The sequence below is a fragment of the Apostichopus japonicus genome, chromosome 11 (assembly GCF_037975245.1).
Source record: "Apostichopus japonicus isolate 1M-3 chromosome 11, ASM3797524v1, whole genome shotgun sequence".
NCBI classification, from domain to species: Eukaryota; Metazoa; Echinodermata; class Holothuroidea; order Aspidochirotida; family Stichopodidae; genus Apostichopus; species Apostichopus japonicus.
Genome location: NC_092571.1, coordinates 1037998 through 1060137, shown reverse-complemented (window position 1 = coordinate 1060137; position 22140 = coordinate 1037998). Strand labels below are relative to the sequence as shown.

The window sequence follows — 22140 nt, the reverse complement described above, 5'->3', positions numbered from 1 at the left end:
GCCAGGAAAAATCATCAATTTCACCGTGCACCTGTATATTAATAATTGCATTTAGTACATCAAAACTAATGAATAAATCCATCATTGGTAGAATTCTGCATGACCCCCCACATTGACCGCACAAATGTATTTACAGTGTTACCCTGTTTGATGAGTTATTATATTGTAAGAAAACAATTTATATTATGGACAAATGATAAGCAAAACAAGCCAGTTTTCAATTCAGGTGCACTTTAGGCAGGTTAGAATTTTGTTTGAATTTTGCTTATTTCTTTTCCACTTGTGGGTTGTTTTTTTTTGTGAGAGGGAGAGAGATTGGAAGCTTTTCCAGAATATTAAATATTATGTCTAGTTGCTCTTATTTTCCCCTACAGAGGGAATTCATTCAAGGGCTGTAACATGGCAACGATCTGACTCAGCTTGTATTGTGTAACATTAACATCTTAATGGATATACCTACTGTAGAACTAGCTAAGAGATCTACAGTATGTGTTAAAAATAATTCATTGCTCCTAATTCTAGTTAACTTTTTAACCAATTAGCTGAAACTTTTAATATTGGTCCACTTAATCTTTCAAGTTTCTAATTCTACTAATTTAATTTCTACACATCGACAATAAGACTGAACACTACAGATACGTTAACACTGCATCACCACATGGAGATAAATATATCATCATATTAATACAAACTTTTCACATTTCTAATATTCAATATATCTACTTCATATTTTTATGACAGAAGGCAGCAGATTTTATGATTAATATTTAATTTCACTAATTTTTAGTTTATGATCACCGATAAGGTAAAAAACAAAGATTCTCAAAAACTTCCAGAGAGACCATTACTGGTTATGTTATGTTTCTTTTGTACACATTCCAAATATCATTTTGTATTTAATATTGGTTGACATTTCAAAACAATTAGTTGGGATAAACTTGGTTTCACCTTTTTGATCTGTACTCCATAATCCTATAGGCAATATATCACATTTCCAGTTATTTTTGGTAACATTAAGACTGCTTCCGCCTACACACATATGCTAATGTATACTTTACACAAACCTTTATATAACTTCACGCCACAACTTTGCGTCATTCTACCCAAGGCAAAGAGTTCGTTTGAACACTACTCTGTTGGTATCATTTGACAAAACTGAAGTCTAACTCAATCCTTACGTGGTTCTATCTCCCTCGGGGAAGCATTGTAAACAAGTTTGATCCTCATTTGTTATGCAAATGTATTGGTTTAATATTCATAATATGTAAGGAGACTTTCCTTGACACCAGTTAAGTTCTTCAACTGTTAGTAATTTTATGACACTTCTGGGTAATATTTTTGCCACCAAATCCTTACTGCGAGGCCAAACAACCCCTCGTGTGCCAGAAACCTGAATTATCATAACACCTTTTAAGTTTAACTGATTCCTGTCTGCTTGTTGCCCTTCGGGATCGCACTAAGACTGACAAGGAACGGAACTTGCTGAAATAGCAGAATATTGAATAGCTGCACAAGATGAAGCCTTGTCCATGACAGGGCAAATGACAGACAGCGAGTGTTTCAAGTCTGATGACAACCTATATCATTGAAATATGCTACATCATTGAAATATATGCATTTAAAATAAAGTCACTTTGAGGGATCTACTAATCTACCTGTATTATTAATGTTACTGATAAATAAAACAAATGTTTCATAAACATGCAATCATTCACCTCATCAAAGCCATACTGACAACATTCAATGTTCACTTAAATGTATTGTATCTTAATGGACGCTCAAAATATCGCAGCAACATGCACTTACTGTGTGCAGCTATACTGTACATATGTACACACATACTGTACTATTTATAAGTAACATTGACATTATATGAATATTAATGTGTAATCATACTGTCATGTGCACGAGTGAATTGTACATGATTTAAAGTAAAGATGATGCAGTAGCTCATTCATTTCCGATAATTATATCCAAAACCAAAAATATTACTCAAATTTTACATTCGTTGAATTGATATCCAATTAACATTAATGAATGCAAACACATAGGTAATTAGTTTATTGGATTCTAAAACAATTCACCACCAACACCAAGGACACTTTGTCATACAGTAGTAGTGTTAATCACATGCAAAGCAGCATATTGCAAATATTATACATAAAACTGTGGACTGATTGTTGTACTAATGCCTTAAACTTAAACCAATCAAGCTATTGACCTGCATTTGTTATATCATCTTTTACATCATTTTTATGGGGAAAAGAAAAAAGAATAAATTTATACAAAATCACCGCAAATAGCAACTATAATACAGAATTTATTTTTAGTAACTGCAATGTAACTTAATGAGTTGAAAGCTAGGTTAACAATGTGTATTTGAAAAACCTTGAAAATACCATCCCCATGGTTACAGATAGCACAACATTGTTCATGATCTCTTTGTATAAAGAGAAAGGAAGAATAGAGAAGAGAAAAATCTATGAAAATATAAATATTAAGCTTTTGATAATGTCTTTTGTAGGGCTCTCAGGAAGTAGCCTTTATACATACGCCTTTTCTCCTCGATGCAAACAAGGTGTTTTATTATGTATTACATGACAGTGAAATTTTCCGTGACCAAATAAATATGCTGGTTAAGACTGGTTTTTCCAAGAAGGATTCAATAATCAACAAAGCACGAGGCCAAGTTCTAGTTTTTACATACAGTATATCTACATCAAACTATAACGACAATATTGCTGATTATGAGTAGATAGTAGACATAGGAGTCAATTAACAAGAAAATTCTTTTCATGTTTTAGTTGATTTATATTGATATTTTGTTCAGATACAATTGTCGGTGCAGTACATAAATAATAATAATAATGGTGATTTATAAGACGTGCATATCCACCCTGAAGGGTGGTGCTCTTGTGTGCGGGAGAGAAAGAGAAAAAAAAAGCAATAAAAAAAAACAACTAATAACTAGCTCATAGATTGGGCTACATTACAGCGATTTTATAAAATCTTTGCAGATCTGTAAACAGTTAGATCAATTGTGTTAGGACCCAGTGCCGTATCTACCGTTCTGTTAGGACGCATACTACAGCGCCCCTGTAAAAACCGTTACCGTTCTGTTAGGACGCATACTACAGCGCCCCTGTAAAAACCGTTACCGTTCTGTTAGGACGCATACTACAGCGCCCCTGTAAAAACCGTTACCGTTCTGTTAGGACCCATACTACAGCGCCCTTATAAAAACCGTTTAGATTCCGATTGGTTTACTCAATGACATGCAGTTGGAAACTCACACAACATACAGGGAGTTATGATTCCCCTTCTCTTTAATCCCTATGCCCTATACTGACACTAATTTAGTATTCTTGATGTAAACAAACCTCAAACTAACCAAAGATTTCACGACTCATTCCCTGTCACACTGAACTGGTGTTGCTTACTTACTATACCGTGACTTCAAACAATCCACCCGGCTAAAACGTTTTACCAGTCTTTACCATTTTGTCTGAATTCGTTAATTTCTTTGCATTTGTAAGTTGCATTTGTAAAAAGTTGATGAGAATAACTTACACCAAATCAATTTTTTTTTTTTTTTATTTATATATAACATAATTTTATCAAAAATAGAGGATATATTTTAAAAATTAGATTACAATTCATTAAACTCATTCAAGCTTCTAATTTTTTTTTTTTTTTTTCGGAAATGAAATGAAGGTCAGTTAGTGATTCCCCTTCTCTTTAATCCCTATGCCCTATACTGACACTAATTTAGTATTCTTGATGTAAACAAACCTCAAGCTAACCAAAGATTTCACGACTCATTCCCTGTCACACTGAACTGGTGTTGCTTACTTACTATACCGTGACTTCAAACAATCCACCCGGCTAAAACGTTTTACCAGTCTTTACCATTTTGTCTGAATTCGTTAATTTCTTTGCATTTGTAAGTTGCTTGTAAAAAGTTGATGAGAATAACTTACACCAAATCAATTTTTTTTTTTTTTATTTATATATAACATAATTTTATCAAAAATAGAGGATATATTTTAAAATTAGATTACAATTCATTAAACTCATTCAAGCTTCTAATTTTTTTTTTTTTTTTCGGAAATGAAATGAAGGTCAGTTAGTGAATATTAGTAAAAATTTCAACATTTAGTTCAGTCTTCCATTAAATCAAATATTAATCAAATAAAAATTGATAAGGAACTTCATTATTTTACATTAAACTTAACAAGTCATACAACTGACCTACACTGGTAATTCCAGATGAACAGTACTTGTATTATCATCCTCACAGCAATTACCTCAATTTGAAATTTTCAGCCAGATATATATATTCCTTTTATGAAATTAACCTTGTGAGGAATCTTTCCATTAAATCCTCCTATATTTTTAATACCTTTATCCCACTATCTTAATTTTCTCTAAATAACCTTGCTGGTCAACCTTCCAAGGTTTTAATTCAATTTAATCCTTTGTAATCAGCTATCTATCTCTTTAATTCCAAACTGACTTCTGGTTTGTGATAACATTTATCATGTTTCTAAATAATGAATAAATTTGTCTTATTCAGCTCCATATTTATACCTAAATATGTTGAAAAGACAAAATCATCCCTTTTTTTTTTGGGTTAATAAATATTTTCAACCATTATGTCACTTCTTTGAATTCCTACTTTCCTTAAAATGGGGGAAAACTGCTGAAGACCAAATTCTTTCAACACTTTCTATAGTTAACACAAAAATTGATTTATGTTGTTTGCGTTACCATAGGAACCATAATTAAGTATTGGACTGGAGTCATTCAGGAGGGAAATTTTCAGCACCTCTGGCGATGTATATATGATACCCCGAGACTAGATTCCCAGCAGTGAGAGGGAATCCTCCACCAAGACATGCTCAAACCTGAAGCCAGTCAGTCTATTAATTCAATTTCCTCAATGTGAGAAGTTATGACCGCAATTTGGAATAATCGTGCAGGTCTCTGATGAATGCATATTAAATTATTTATACAATTGAACTACCATTAGAGAACCATAGATACAAAATTGGTAACCTGCATTGGTAGCTGTATCATTACATACAGATATACATGATACAGTAGTAACTTCAAGTAACCTCCAATAAATAAAAGCCACATCCTGAAATAACAATATGAACACAAGACAACCTGGTAGCGATATATACTAAAATAACATATTTCGCTTGGTAGATATATCCTAGTTTAACAGTCATGTCTGAGAGCTGCCTTTTTGTAAATCTGTGATGTCATAGTGTTCTTCTGGTGTGTTGATCTTTATATTTAAAGATATAGGTAAGTAGTTGAGCATATTAACAACTTGATCATGAAAAGTGAGGAATAATATCAAAATAGTTTAAATAAATTTAGACAAATGTTACTTAGAGCAATTTATGCACTTTATACATAACCTACATACAGATCTTTAGAAAGTGTATTCATCATTTTGATGTTCAAGGGTTGTCTGTAACATTTCTATGGAGTTCAGTGAACTGTCTTCTTCCAGCTCTAAGCTGAGATAAGTACGTGAGAAAGCTTTTCACACCCTTACAGCAATTCTCCGTCACAATTTAATTCAGTCTGTCAACAGATACCACTTCTGCTACCTCTTAACGGCAAAATGATTCCGGAAAGTGTAAAATGCAATTTTAGTTGCTGTCAGATTATATCACACATCTGATAACTTTTCTGAGATGAAGAATCAGACACCAAGATCACCTGATATCTCTTCATCCTGCTGAATGTTTCACATAATGTGAATAACTCAGGAGAGCAAATTTAAAGGGAAAAAACATTCAAGCATAAACTGGTATCAAGTTGGTAGACTTTGATAACATGCAGGGAAATAAGCCAACGTGTTCCATTACGTTGATATTCTACACATTGGTTTACTTCTGAACGGTATTTTCGAAAGGAGCAAAAAGCGAGCTAGTACTGAGGACCTTTAAATAATATTAAACCATATGACTGAAGCAGCAATTTGTAGTTTACAGGCTGGTTTGATACAGAATACCATATTACAAATAAATGTTTTCCATACACCATGTTCAAGTCATATCCAAGGACCGTAAGAGCATGGCAACTTAATATGTCAACGACATATCAGTCGGCCAATGACACTGGAGGTCATGAATAATAACTTATTTGTTATTAACAAAGTTACCATCTATAAAGTTGTTCTTTGGCAGATTTAACACCGTGCACCCTCCTCCTTTAATCTGATGTGACTCAAATTGTACGATTCACCTCATGTAATTAATTCATCAGATTTGGTGACACAATGTAAATAGGAGCTTCCCTCTGCCGGCCGCCACGGCAGCCACACGGCAAGCATGCAAAGAATCCAAACAGCTTGTGGCATTTCATCCCTCTGCCTGGTGGAAGCATAACAGAGGATACAATCTCGCACTTCACTGATGAAATCCACGTCAAGAACTCCATCATGGCAGAATCAACTTACAGTGTAAAGCTGTCACGACTTCATTGGCTCTTTCGAGTAACTAGAAAATATTGCAAACAGACCATTATAATGTCCTCCAGGAACTACTTGAGGGATTTTGAGTGTTTTCATGTGTCAATACTTGGGTTATTAAGCTTGGATTCTATCAACAACATGCATTATCGAACACTAAGGCATTATCCAACACTAAGGCATTAAACACTAAGGCATTAACGAACACTAAGGCATAATCAGACACTAAGGCATTGACCAACACTAAGGCATTAATGAACATTAAGGCATTATCCAACTCTAAGGCATTACAGAACTCTAAAGCATTAACGAACACTAAGGCATTAAAGAACTCTAAGGCACAGTAGGGCATTATCAAACATTCAGGCATTAAAGAACTCTAAGGCATTATCTAACACTAAGGCATTATCCAACACTATGGCACTATCGCACACTAAGGCCAATCAAATACTAAGGCATTAAAGAACTCTCAGGCACACTAAGGCATTATCAAATATTCAGGCATTAAAGAACTCTAAGGCATTATCTAACACTAAGGCATTATCCAACACTATGGCACTATCGAACACTAACGCCAATCGAATACTAAGGCATTAAAGAACTCTAAGGCACACTAAGGCATTATCGAACACTGAGGCATTGGATGTTCTTTCTTACCGGTAGAAATGTTCACTTTTAAATGCTAGTCCTACGGCTAATGTCTAAGATTATTTGTCCATGCAACACTGCCTACGTTACAAGTTTGTCTACAGTCAAACATAATTCTTCTAGCAATTCAATGCTTCAATAGGAGTAAAACTTCTTTACCAATTTTTAAAATCCTGATGTTGCGTTGTGAGATTGAGCCGTAGTATTAACGCCTGCAGTAGTTAGTTATAGTACTCTCAAATCTGAACAACTTTAAGGTTACAGTGTTAAACATACTTCTATTCAGAATCTAACCTTGAACTTTTCACTTCTCCCATCACAAATTACAACGTTCTTTATGAAGGATAGCAATAAGATCAGCTACTGTTAGTAAAGCCTCTTGACTTTTAAGAGCATAACACTTAGAAATCTCACGTCCACTCTAACTTCAAAAATCAAAATTAGTGAATTGCCACACGAAGTTAATTAAGATTGCAAGGTTTTGTAAGTTCTGGTTTGCCGCCTAATCTCAACGCACAGAGTCAAACTATAGGCTCAATTACTAACAACAAACACAACTAGAATGTGTACTACTCCAATGTCCAACTCTTTGAGTTACACTGCAGCTTGAAGCAGCTTTTTCTATTTCATAACATAGTTACTACATAGTTGAAATATAATTGCTTCATTGCAATGGAAGGACATGACAAAATTTCGCAAGCTACGTCATTACGACCGAGAGAAAGATACCATTCAAGAGAAGGGACCTAAAACAGGTTAGCCACGATAAAGTGAACGTAGCCCTTGTAGGCCTAACGTTCGTAAACAATACAGAGAGATTTGATTGACGCATGACCTGTTGGGCGGGGCTTGCAAATTTTGATTGAAGTTTGTAGAATCTACGGACTCTGGCAAATTTTATTCTGCTCAAAATCTTGAACGACAGATAACTCTATAAAAAGAATGAATATTGATATGAAAATTGCATAGAACGGTGTCATTTTCACTGAGCTTTTAGTGCAGTAAGCTGGAAAGGTCGAAGTTTAAATTTGGCAACAAGCAAGTCTGAGACTTTATCATGTTAGTTCAAAAAACCCTATAAGTGTCCCATTTATGTTATACATTTGATACTGGTCTTTTATTTGTCCTCCTTTTTTAGGGGGGGGGGGATATTTCATTTTCTAAATAAACATAATGTCAAATCTTATGCATCCCTGTCAATACTTTGAGAGGTTCACACATTAAACAGCGTTACATGCACATAATTCCTAACGGTAAAGACCTAGATCGTCCTCTAAGCCCGAGATATAGAGTAAGAATTCCCAGGTCAATACTTGGAAGACATCTTTCATGTCTCATCTAAAGAGTTATACGACAAAATTTGTTGAGCTCGTAAATGATCTGGTAGACATAATGTGAAAGCTAGTATATGCAAAATTGATGACAGAGCCACAGACAGAGAAGTGGTTTATCTTACTGCGGGAGAGCCGAGATGAAAATTAAGAAACTCTCATAGCTCCCTCTCTCTCTCTCTCTCCCTGACAAATCATCTCCACCTTCTTGATTGGTTCCTCTGATTCAAAAAGTTTGCAGGGGAATTTTGGAATATCAGCCACAGAAAGATATAAGTAAGTTTTATACTCCCCCAGAAAAATACAAGAGCAACAGCTATATAGTGTTTAAATACCTTCTTGTATCTTTGTTGTTGTTTTGTTTTGTTTTTTATATCTTTTGCATAACTTGTAAACATCACGGTCAACATACCCTAAGGACTCCTCAAACACTTACTGGTCTGTGTATTAACCAGCGATGACACATACCTGCCTGCAATATTAAACAAGCACTTTTCCCATCTAAATTATTACAGCTAGGGAGCTGGTAGCATTTTAGTACTGTGTCACATATACCCCACGTTTGGAACATCGCCCACTTACATCGCCCACTTACTTCTAAATCTGCCAGTTAGAAATACAACTATGTGTGTTTCAACATACTTTGACATCCGAGGCTATCCACTTGGTTCATTGCTTTGATTTTCTTTTGGACTAGTGATATTCACCATTTTATGTGTAAAAGTAAGTTGGCTTATTTTGATTCACCATTTTATACAACTTTCTTCACCAATTATGAAGACCAATAACTGGTCATACCAGATGTACCAACACGTGTTGGGATAATTTGTCAATGACGTTATGATACCACGCTATACTGTCCTGTCATACTGTACTTCTAAGTAGTCATACTAACAGTATGAACAGTTCCTAATATATATGATTAGACTAAGGCCAATACCACGCTATACTGTCCTGTCATATCATGCTTCAATGCACTCATTCTAACAGTATGAACAGTTCCTAATAAATATATGATTAGACTAAGGCCAATACCACGCTATACTGTCCTGTCATATCATACTGTACTTCTAACATATGAACAGTATGAACAGTTCCTAACCTTTATACTAGTCATACTGCTCATACTGACAATACAGTTTATTAAAATTAAAAGACTGTCTCAACTGGGTGGCCACGAATCTGGCCTAATTTAAATAATAAAGAATCTGGGCTAAACAATAACATTAGAAAAAGCCAACTAGTAGTAAGCCATCAGATTTTAGCTTGATTATGAGGAAATGCATGTGTGAATATGGCATGGAAACTGGTTAAAACTCTCAAAACAATGTTCAGATTTCAGTCTACACAGGTATTCATTAAACCTTCAATTTTGGGCAATAATACCTACTCTAGAAAACCAACATCTTTGCAGTCAACACAAGGACAAGGAAATGTTTTTGATAGTAACAAGGTCCAACCCTGAGTAATATCCATGCAGACTTACTAGCAGCCATCTACATAAGATTAAGGCTCTTAAATATTTCTTCATTCTTGGTGATAGCTGGTTTCAAAAAGAACTGACAGATGAGAACTGAGTATAAAGTAATATCGGGAAAATATTGTAAAAATCTCTTTCTACCCGGATAACAGTCTTGTAAAATCACCACCTTTTCATTAAATATCGACCCTATCTTCTATAGACACCTTCACTAATAAAATGGAAGCAAAATTGACCAGATTTGAGAAGAGAGATGAAAGAATACTTTGGTGAAACCAATTTCTTGCTAACATCAAGGACATTCTAATATATTGCATATATATGAAATATATTCATATATATATCCAATAACAGCCCATATCAATCACGCACCGAAACCATTTCTAAAGGTTCTTAATTAACTTCTCGTAGAGATGCTGTTTTGTTTTTTTTGTACAAAAGATCAGTTTTGAAAGGCTTGAAAACTAGTACAAACAGAAGTGATCTTTGCCAGTAATCAGACTTGAAAAATGACTTAGAATCGAAGGCTTGACAGTTTCCCTTTACTTAACAGAAACTAAAACTCACTTATCAAAAGATTTCAGATTTTATCTATCACTAGTTCTATATTATAATCAATAATGCTGACTGTTACTGTTTGGTGTAGGGGGGGGGGGGGGGAGCGAATGTGGAATTTTCCATAAGATGCATTTTACATTAGGTTTTAGTGATGCATCATTCTGACTGAAATATGTAATATTTATATTTAAATTGGATACTGGAAGCTAGTAAGGGGAGCTAGGTATGCCGTTTGTACAAATTTGGGTCACCGCTACCCCTCAAGTTACGAACCGTTTATTAAAGTAACTACAGAAATACATTTTGTTCTACATATGTAATGTTATTAAATGTAACTTCATCTTTTGTATATCAAGTATTTCAACTAAATCTTTCACTGGTCATGCACAGTGGTAACATGTTATGCTAATGTATAACACTGATGAACTCCAATACAAGTTAACATGTCATGTTTTCACTTCCAAGTACAAAATCTTTCCTTTAACAGACGATAATAATAGCAATGCTATACTGTGACAAGTTCAAAGAAGAATCCAGCTTTAGACGTTCCCTGGAAGATCAAAGATGGTCCTCATGCAACAAGACAAATCTACCACGGAAGATATATTATTGAATAATTGCATTGAACAAATTGCTTGTGTTTGTGCTTATCAAAGAGAACAGTTCTATCATAGCAGATTATCAAGGGAATAAGGGATGAACATACGTAGGATTTAATGAATGGTATGGCATGCAAAGACATATCATATGTCATATATAATGAGAATGATAATATTTAACAGGTATAAATTATACTAAGTATTACAGTATATAATTCAGCATGTCAGTCCAGCCATGCGGTCAGACCTCCATTGGTTGGGAGATTTTCTGAAGATAACCCTAATATTAGTATTAGAGGACCAACAGTGGGTTGTGTCCTGTTTTGGTCAGTAGAATGGATAAATACATGCAAGAATGTGAACCTGATAGATTAAGACCAGCTTTGTGTACAGCACTACCATATAAAAATACCAAAAGCATCAAGTTAAAACGGTCTTTAAAATGTGAATACATCCAAATTAACGCATCTAATCATCCCCAAAAGGACAGTAAAATAAGTCGCTGATTTTTTATCTTATCCTTCTGTTCCATAGGTGAGACAAACGGACCTGCACAATTCCTTTAACACACATAACCAATACTTCTGAGACGGTAGGCCGATACCATCCAATGCTTGACATTTATCAAGACTTTGGAACTTCTGTCAGGTGGACTCCAGATGGACACTTTTTTTAAATGAGCAATCGCTCTTAGGGAAAGAAAACTCTTAAGCTTACAGACATTGTGTGTGGTACGAGAATGATGAAAGATATGTAGGCAGATGCTGGTTGGTCAGTGGCATTGGGAGATATCTGTCCTTAAGGTCAAAGGTTACTTAAGTTACAAATAGGCTATAAAAAAAAGTGCTATATATTTTGTGTGTAGTCATGTAGCATAGTGAGTATAGCCAAATATATACTAACTTTGAGGGCTCCTCTGGAAAGCAGTGCTTCTACACTGAGCAGAACTACCCTATTAGGGATGACAAATAATATTTAAAAAATTAAAACTTCAGATTTAGAGCTCCAGTTTTTATTCTTAAAGTGAGGCCACTTTATTTTCTTTTTTTTTTCAAATTTAATTTAAGTATAATAGAAACAATAGAAACTGTTCACTTCAACTTTCATGAGAAAATTTATAAGATGATAGTGGTGAAAATAACAGGTGCAGGTTTAACCTCTTCTCGTGATGGGGATATTTATTAATACTTCCCCCCCCCCCCACCCCTACCAAACTCAAAACTATCCCCCTCCTGGAAGATTATTGACAAAAGAAAATGTAAGTAAATTAGGCCATTCACAATTAAGAGCCTCATACAGAGATGGATACTGTTACCATTGTTCAGACATAAGAAATACCAAGAATGACAGAATTAGACTTCACGTATAGAAGTTAATTAACTAAGGATTTCATAGTCATTAATAATATATGATTGAAATATTAACTACAGATGAGTACAGAGAATGCAGGCCATGTTTCTACGGTTTAATATGACAAGAAATATGAAAGTTGATGGCTTCACAGATGACAGACTTGTCATACCATGATAGTCAACGAACGGCCATAAAATATAATTTGGCTTTCCGATGGCACAGTTTTTTCTTGCTCTGAGTAAAAAGTACAGGCAGCCTCAGACTGATTGGAACTTTGATAGGTATATAATCTGTGGTTGGATATTTGTACTTTACGTATATTATATATTGTAAACGTTACATTTTATATTTACTATCCTTGTAAGAGTTAAGGGTACACTGTCTGGTTTACAACAAAGTGAAAACAAAGAATGCACATCTACCATTAATTATTGTATGTTTTTATAGCTACTGTACGCATTTAGTTACAAGTGTATATTCTGCAATAAATGCTTTCACTGACTGGATTTGCAACATCTACATTTTTGTGAAAAGTTCTAAAAGTTACTGGTTTGGATATTTACGGGTGACGACCTTACCTGTCGCCCCACAACAGAACTCTCATTCTACTGTGCCTAAATTGAACTGGTAACCTTTAATGTCTCAATACGTGTTTGCTGATGAATTTCGGAAAAACAAACTTCCGAAGCAGATTCAATGTTTCTCATTCTAAATGCACTCTGAGCAGATGGGTTTAATGGAGAAAAGCCGTCGCAATTGAGAAAAAGAAGAAATTTATTTTCTGTTGCCCTTATGGTGCGAACGATTTACCGTAAAATCACTGCAACCGCCCATACCAGAATGTTCATTACACAAATGTAACCTACATATAATGTACTTGTATCGTCCACTCGTAAGTTCTATGCCTAACGGTCGTAAACAAAACAAAGAGATTTGATTGGCCCATGATCTATTGGGCGGGCCTTGCAAATTTAAAAAATCTGGCAAATATTATTTACCTCCAATGTTTAATGACAGATAACTGAATAAAAATATTGATTATTAATATGAAAATTGCATAGAACAGTGTAATTTTCCCTGAGCTTTTAGGGCAGTAAGCTGGAAAGTTTGAAGTTAAAATTTGGCAAACACACATTGAGACTTTAACACAGTGCGCCCTCTAAGACCAACCCCTCCGGTCAATGCCCTTCCTTCTCATTCTGGTCACCCAAAGTGCCTACATTGTTCATTCTTTTTGTGGATTCTTATTCAACTTTAGTTACCATAATTTACTGACTGGATTTTCGAGGTCTTCATCAGTGCAAACTAATGATGCTGATCACAAACCTTTGTTGTTCTCTGTTAAAATTAATATCATTTTTTTTCTCAGGTTTGTGTGCTTAATTTTCCTAAATTCAGAATATTTGTATCAAATAAATACTGGAAACCAAAAAAATAAAACATACTGTTTACAAACAGTGACAATCCTTACTCCCAATTAGAGGTATTAAAACATTCAGTGTTAAGCCGATCATCTTTCATTATAATTAAAATGGATTTGAAGAGCTAAGACTGCTAGCCTACTTTGCATTTTAAATATGTAGATGTCTTACAGCATTATATCATAATTAGCATATAGTACCTGTTAGTGTTAGGAGAGAGAGAGACTGGAACATTCATGCAGACCTTTGTATTAATTTTAAGACTGAATCTGACAGAAATTTGTGGGATATGATTATTTAAGTCCCTGGTGTTCAGAATGGATGTCCAGACACTTGTTTTTACGGTCGGCAAAACATTTCGGAGGGTCGGCCAAAATTTTGGAAGCAAGCAGAAATTGTTGGTGTTTGTAGAAAAAGATCTAAGACAATATTTAAATAACTTCAAAAGTTGTAAAATATAGCACCTTCAATCATAAATAAAAAGAATTCTCAAAAGGGGAGGGGATATCTCCTCCCTAACAGATCCCTTCACCAAACTGCAACATACACCCATGGAGGTTTGCCAAGATGATGAGTGTCAAAATTAGGGTCACTAAGTGTTAACATTTGAACACCAGTGATATATAGTGATATACAGCAACTAGCAATGCTTGCATTCAGATCCTATGCAGAAACATAATTTCACAACTTGAACGTGACGAATTGTGCGATGAACAGATCTATACATCAGAGTTCAGAGAACAGCTCTTTTGCTTGAATTGTTCAACTGATTAATAATTCATTTCATAATCAGACAATTTCTTCAGGAAAAGTTCAATTTTGGGCATGCGCATAAATGGCTTGGAACTTAAATATTAACAGTGGCACTTGAACTCTATACTGGTGACTCATTGCCTGAATCAGACGAAAATGATTCATTATTTTATTTTAATTTTTTTGCTTATTAATGATAGGTTTTTATTCCTACAATGTCACATTTACTCTATAACTGGAAACACAGTCCATCCATTATTCTATGTGGTGGTCACTATTAACTCATATTGCACCTTTGTTCATCTTCATGCCAATTTCATGATGCCTTTGCTATTGCAAACATACACGTTCGATGCTTCTTCACAATCTGTTACATTAATAACATATCCTTACTTTCCTATTATATAGAGAAACTGATACTTTCCAGACTCATGCAGCTGGGTTTAAATACTCCTTTAATCTATGAAGGCGGCAAGATCCACAAAACATTTATTTGCTTCTTTTTTTTGAGATCCCAAGGTTTGTTTGTTTATTCATAGCGCACAGGTATGATGAGAGTAGCTAGGTCATTGTTATTTTCATGAGCCGTGTACAGTTTGGTTTTACCTCATTAATATGAATTCCCATTTCGGGAGAAGAATGTGATAATACGGTTTTCACGTTGGCATGGTGACCCACGACAATTAGAATGGAATAGATGAAATTGGTCATTATGGAGGATATTTCAGAATATTTTTCCTTCTTTGACGAAGAGATAATTAATTCCTCAAAGGCCTTGAGCAGTTTATGAGGGGGGGGGGAGATAAACATCAACAATGAAGAAAATACAAAAGGCCGTAAGTCTTTATCTTGGACTAAATTTACATTTAATGAAAGGATGCTGGGCCAATGATAGGGTGGTTTGCCAATTTACAGTAAAATTTCTTAAATACAAACGAGTGAAACTCAAATAAAGGACCGCTTAGCCTTTAGCAATATGGATCTCTTATATTATGAAAGCCAACATTATGATAGGGGGGACAAGTGTGTTTTGTTATTTCTTATTTTTACTTTGATAGTATAATATTGACCAGACAGGGGAAAACAAAACTATCTCTGTTTCCTTCATATACTTGAGGACAATCCACTGAATACATTAGTATAGTAAATGAAATCCAGTTATGATACGGTAATGAGATGATAATGAGATGTAAATGAGGCAGTAATAATACATAACATGATTAAATATCAGCAATTGTATTTGCAAGGTACAAGTTCAGAAAAGAAGGAGAAAAGTAATAAATTGTTTCAAAATAGTAGTATTTCCTTCCACTGGAACTAATGTGGGACTGTGGTGGGGGAGGGGGTGGAGGGAGGGAGGGGGTGGAGGGAGGGAGATGCAATGCTCCAATACTACCAACTGTCGGCTAGGCAGAGTAGACAGAAAAGAGCACTATTTAAGTAGAAACAAGCGAGTAGTAAAGTTCTCTTTAATAATCTGCCACAAAAAATATCCAGCCTAGTAAACAGCAAGACCACGAAAAGTAAACTCATGTCAGAGCTGAATTTGTTCAGCTGGTTGTTAAACAAACTCAAATCTATCACTTGAACTTTAGGAAGGGACAAATCTGACATATTTGTTTGATTCTGGATATAAATGGTTATGTATAAGACAAGAAAGAACTACTCAAGATGAAGCGAACAAAGATGAAAAGGGCGAGAAGCAAGAGCTCCTAGGGAATCATGCTAAGAGTAAGCAAGATGCCTAGGGAATCATGCTAGGAGCAAGAGCGCCTAGGGAATCATGCTAGGGGCAAGAGCGCCTAGGGAATCATGCTAGGAGCAAGAGCACCTAGGGAATCATGGTAAGAGTAAGCAAGAGCGCCAAGGGAATCATGCTAAGAGTAAGCAAGGGTGCCTAGGGAATCATGCTAAGAGTAAGCAAGGGTGCCTAGGGAATCATGCTAAGAGTAAGCAAGAGCTTCTAGGGAATCATGCTAAGAGTAAGCAAGAGCGCCAAGGGAATCATGCTAAGAGTAAGCAAGAGCCCCTAGGGAATCATGCTAAGAGTAAGCAAGGGCGCCTAGGGAATCATGCTAAGAGTAAGCAAGAGCGCCTAGGGCCTCATGCTAGGAGCAAGAGCGCCTAGGGACTCATGCTAGGAGCTAGACAAATTTTAACGGTGGTCAGGTGGTCCCATCGTCCGAGACAACCAAAGGAGGCAGATCAGTATTTTATAATAAGTTGACAACATTATATTCACAGTGACTGGTAAATATTGTATGACTGTGGTTTCAACATCACCGTCGTTAAACTGTATCTACTCGAGATGAAAACTTCAAAGACGGACCAAACTGCAATGAATGAAGCTAGTGTGCAGTTATTGTGAGGAGACATGTTGGTGAGAAATGAAGTAAGTATTACAAACTTTACTTGTGAAATAAATGATCTGAAATGATCAGTTGAAAAAAGGTTTGAACTACTAACCATAGCAAATTGAGGTCATAAGTATGCTCTATCCATTGAGTTTAGGTGGGAGTACCCAACTCTGACAAATCCCCAGCAAATCAATGGTATCAAATTGTATCCTGTTATCAATTCATCCCCATTGCTACTGTACAGTATTAACTAAAAAGCAAGCGATAAAGATCCACTTAATCTCACTTTAGGAGTCACATACAGTACATACAGTACTTTTACTCTATGAAACCCACCTACTTGATCTCCACAATATAAAGTAGATGGTGACCAAAACAGATAGAGAAAACAAGGACATCAGAAATTTTATCTACAATTTTTTTGGTGCGTGTCGCAGAAAATCTATTGGGATACTTTTGCACATCAAGTCAATAGTCAAAGCTTAAGATTTCATGCATTTTGAGCATCAGTTCTGAGGGATTGAGGGATCGGATAGGTCTTTCCAATCCCTCATGGAAGATTCTGGGTCATGGGCCTAAAAGTTTGTTGCAGTATATGATTCTCATCACCTATCTTCATGCAGTTTAAAGAACAAGGGCACCCCCTAAAGCAACGCTACACATTTTGGGACCAATTTAGCACTTTTTTGTCCTTACAAAACATAATAATAATGCAAAACACAATCATAGGATAAACAATGCAAAACACCACCATAGGATAAACAATGCAAAACACCATATAGGATAAACAACACCATAATAGGATAACTATGTCCCAGGCTATAAACAGATACAACTGAACAATCTGTAGTAGTTTAGTGTTGCATACTACAAATTAACATAGCATGAATGAACATAGTAATGTATTATTACTCAAAGCTCTGTGAGATTCACCCAGGAAGGAATTTCAAATCAAGCTGCTACTGTATGCAAAGCCACAGATGAAGAGTGCATGCATAGGGATATATTAGCCCTGCAGATATTGCTATGGGAATGTCCAGTGCAGTAAAAACTCAAATAAGGACTCCAATAGCCAATTAAATACTTTAATATCCCTGTCAGGATAAAGGGAATGCTTTTATACTTTAGAACAATATCAGTTTATATTAATATATTTTTTAAACTACACTGTATGTGGACACACACACTGACACAGAACACAATATAGAAAGTGCCTGAATGAACCAAAATAAAATATAAAACTAAATTAAAGTTTATTACTTCAGTTAAATACTACAAACAAGCAAATAATAACATAGGCAATGATTTAATCACCCAGATGGCTTGTAAACAACCCAGAGAATAATTACAAAATAACATTCCAGTATCTCTTACAGTACTACCATAACTTCCTTAATTAGTACATGAAGCATAGCACTACACCATACAGTATTGCAAGGACAAAACGGCATTTGCCACACTAAGTAATGATACACCATACAGCTTCTTACAGCAGTAATAAGTTCTTGCGTTTGGTTTTATTACTTTCCTTTTCTACTTTACTTGTCTTTTTTGTATATATACAGAACAGCATTTTCTGGAAATGTACCTGGCCACCTCACATTCTCTTTCCTGCAAGCAATGAAATGCTTTGCTTGAAACCAAGATTAAACTAAATTGATTTTGAGGTTGAATTTCAATTCTACCTGTTTTTTCGTAATTGTTGGAGAGGTTTGAGTTTATTTAAGAAGATTTCCAATACTCACTGAATCTCCAAACACTTGGGTTATTGATGGTATAACAAAAATACATAGTGATCCACACAATGCCATCCAGCAAATGGGGTAGATTTGTCCAAGAAATATATTTTAAAAAAAAAACACATTTAGTTCCTTTATTATTAATTTAGGCCCTTGCAGGTTGGGATCCACCAATCAGGATACTGTAGGTGTTAAAGCAACCACAAATATTTAAAGTGACAAAACTCTTCAAGTTGATCGATTTCTCCTTATCTGAAGAACGGCGGGGATAACTGAAATGGAAGTTAACTTTCATCGGGTGTCACAAATCCTTTAGTGAAGATAACTGTTCAGAGAGATGTTTGCACCCTGTATATCACAATATATTCCATATACAGAACATGTCACATAACAGTTACATGCAGAAGCAAAATTGAAGAAAGATGGAACTAACGTACATAGGTAACTGACAGTACTTGTCATACTTCACCAATAGATAAACAGATCACCATCAATCTACCACAATCTCCCTCTTCCCTAAAACTTCATCTCTTTTTTTTAATCAAAATTGATGAAGCGAGTTCCAAATTTTGTTGAAAGTAATGCAAATATCTTGAAGAATCCTTCAGAAACATCGGGAAGAATATACCGCAACATTATAAAGAATATGTCAATTAGGTCAATTATCCTGCACACCAAAACAGTATGTTACATAGTTGGCCTGTTTTTCATTCATGTCACCTACCTTTCACCCTCCTTCCCACCCTTCCCCTCACTCTTCCCCACCCCTTCCCCCACCCCTTCCCCACCCCTTCCCCCACCCCTTCCCCACCCCTCCCCCACCCCTCCCCCACCTTTACATGCATTCAGTCTGAGTTTTATTCTCATTTATAAACACACAAACACCACCTGATACTTTTAAAGAAGGAATTTTGAGGCGACTAACTCTTACTTTAAAAGCTGCGCTTATCAAGACTGATGTTGTTAGGTGAGAGGAGGGCCTTAAAGCTGTCAGAAGACACCTCCATGTTGCTCATAGAAAACCTGCACTTACTCATAACGATAACAGGCAAGTGACCTCAGCTGACAAACATCATGAGTAGTAATGGAAAATCTATCAGAGTAAATTAGCCAGCGGATCTGTTATTCAGTCTTCAGCGGCTGGATGAAGCGTTGTTTCATCGCAAAGTTGTAAAAACCAGGCGAATACTACTTTATAGGCCTTAAGTGCTACAAACATAGTGCAGTACAGTGCAACGAACAGGAAACAATTAAACTTCAAGACAACCCAGTAATATTTATAGTAGAGAAATGTAATTCTACACTACCCGTTTGGAATGGTTGACTCTAGATAAAGGATGTGTTTGAATGTAATCTGATTTGACCATATACTCCTATAACTTACTGATGTGGGCATTTATAAATGAAGATAGATTCAGATGGACGAGGTTGATGACCTTAGAGAGGGGGTCGCTGAGGGTGCAGTACATCACTGGGAACACTTTGTAGCCATAGTAGATCAAAGTGTGTGTATATATATAGGAGACAGGTAAGAGATGAGAGAAGTATTTAAATAAACCCTTCCTTGATCCAGGAGGTTGATTAAATGATTTGTACATTATAAACATAAATACTGTACGCAGTTTCTAGTTCAACTGCCACGATGACATCTCGGCTGATACTCGGCTGATACTCGAAAGCATTCTGTATATAACTACACCAAAGTCTAAATATCTGTATCTCTACAAATCCAAATACCATAAATAGGATGTAACTTTGACCAAACGATGCAGATAACTTCCGTCAGGTTTGGTGAAAAATTATATTTGGAATTAATCTGTTTAAAATCCTATTTTACTTTACAATTAACCATTATAATCATGACCATCTCACCAGTTCTGCATGGATTCTAATGCCATGACTTATCTCTCTTCAAGGATGTAGTAAATATCTCTCTTTGCCCCAAAACTTGCAATCAGTTCATAATTAGACCAAGGGCTTGATGACAATAACATCCTCTGTCCAGAATCTTATATGCAAATTGGGTTATGCATATATGCATAGTATATCTGGTAGGAAAGTTTCGTATGATGAGGCACAGCGTATTATTCGCATTGTTCCAAACAGTCACATATCTGTTTCTATATTCTTGAAGTATTACAGGATGGGTTAGGGTTACACAGGTAATACAGGATGTGTCAGAATATTAATTAAACCACCCTTCTGTTAATTGGTTAATTCAATTTAGTGGAAATTGAAGCTGATATGAAAGTAAGTAAAACTTTATTTCTCCAAAAATGAGAAAAGTATGCGACAAATATGAAAACCAACTTCAGAGAAAGACCAAAATATCAACATAACAATGAATGTTGTATTCAAGTGAGTTTGGAAGGCAGCATCATGATGTAGCTAGTCCAAATTTGCTTTGATAATGCTTTGGCCGTTATTGAACAGCACATGAGATGAATTATCCCCGCCTCTTCTCTTACTGTATCTGTGGATGAAGATTTAGGTCTCATCAAGTCAGCAGACATATGTCTTTCATTGATGTGATTAATATAACAGGAAAACGCAAAACTTACTTGTGTGCAACGTTTACCAACGGCAATATTTTAACTTGTGTCCAAGCACCAATATGCCACTTAATGCACCCTAACCTAGACCCATGTTGGTAACTGGTATTGCGACCCCCACTGACCCACTCCAGGATCAATCCCCACAGTCTCTTCCTTCCAAATCCACCATTATGAAGACATAAACCTGAAGAAAATACCACATAATCAAAGAAGGAAGTGAATCCTAACATGGTGTTAAGTGTACATATATTATATGTTTCTCCAGACATCTACATTAAGGTAAATTACACAGAAATTAAGGTACCGAAAGGAGTATTAATTGAAAGTAATTAACAAAAAAGAAACAACTAAAAAACAGTTTGCTTAAAATAGACTCTTTAGATACGCCTTCTGCATCTGTGAACACAGTTTCGTGTTGGTAATGTACAATCCTTCCTGAAGTTGGAAAATGATTCCCCCAAACGAAAATGAAAGAAAATTTATAACTTTTCTTCCTAGGTCTGCTAGATTCGTCGAGGATCTAACAGTCGACTTGACAGAGTTACAGTATGAAAAATAAATTGAAGAATGAATTGATTGCTTTGAGGCAATATGGCTGTCACCTCTACGGTACTGTATCAGAATATTTTATCCAATAAATCAACCATCTAAAATTCAAGAAGTTTGATGTGCTTTCTCAAATTTCAGCCTGTTTCCTTTTCTTTCTTTTTCTTTTTTCCTTCATCTTTATTTTTATTCATACGTGTGTGTTTGTGGGTTTTTACTTATTAAGTATTCTGAAATGATATTAAACCACTCCACACAAACAGTAATTCACAGCCTTATATCCCTACAGACATCTCTGATAGTGATA

At 35.4% G+C, this 22140-nt stretch overlaps 1 protein-coding gene across 2 annotated transcripts in view; it reads right to left on the bottom strand.

Annotated features, from left to right (window-relative positions):
- The window catches only part of LOC139975866 (calmodulin-binding transcription activator 2-like), a 109130-nt gene that overhangs the window by 60835 nt on the left and 26155 nt on the right, over positions 1 to 22140 (bottom strand). The gene's annotated exons all lie outside the window — the stretch shown is intronic.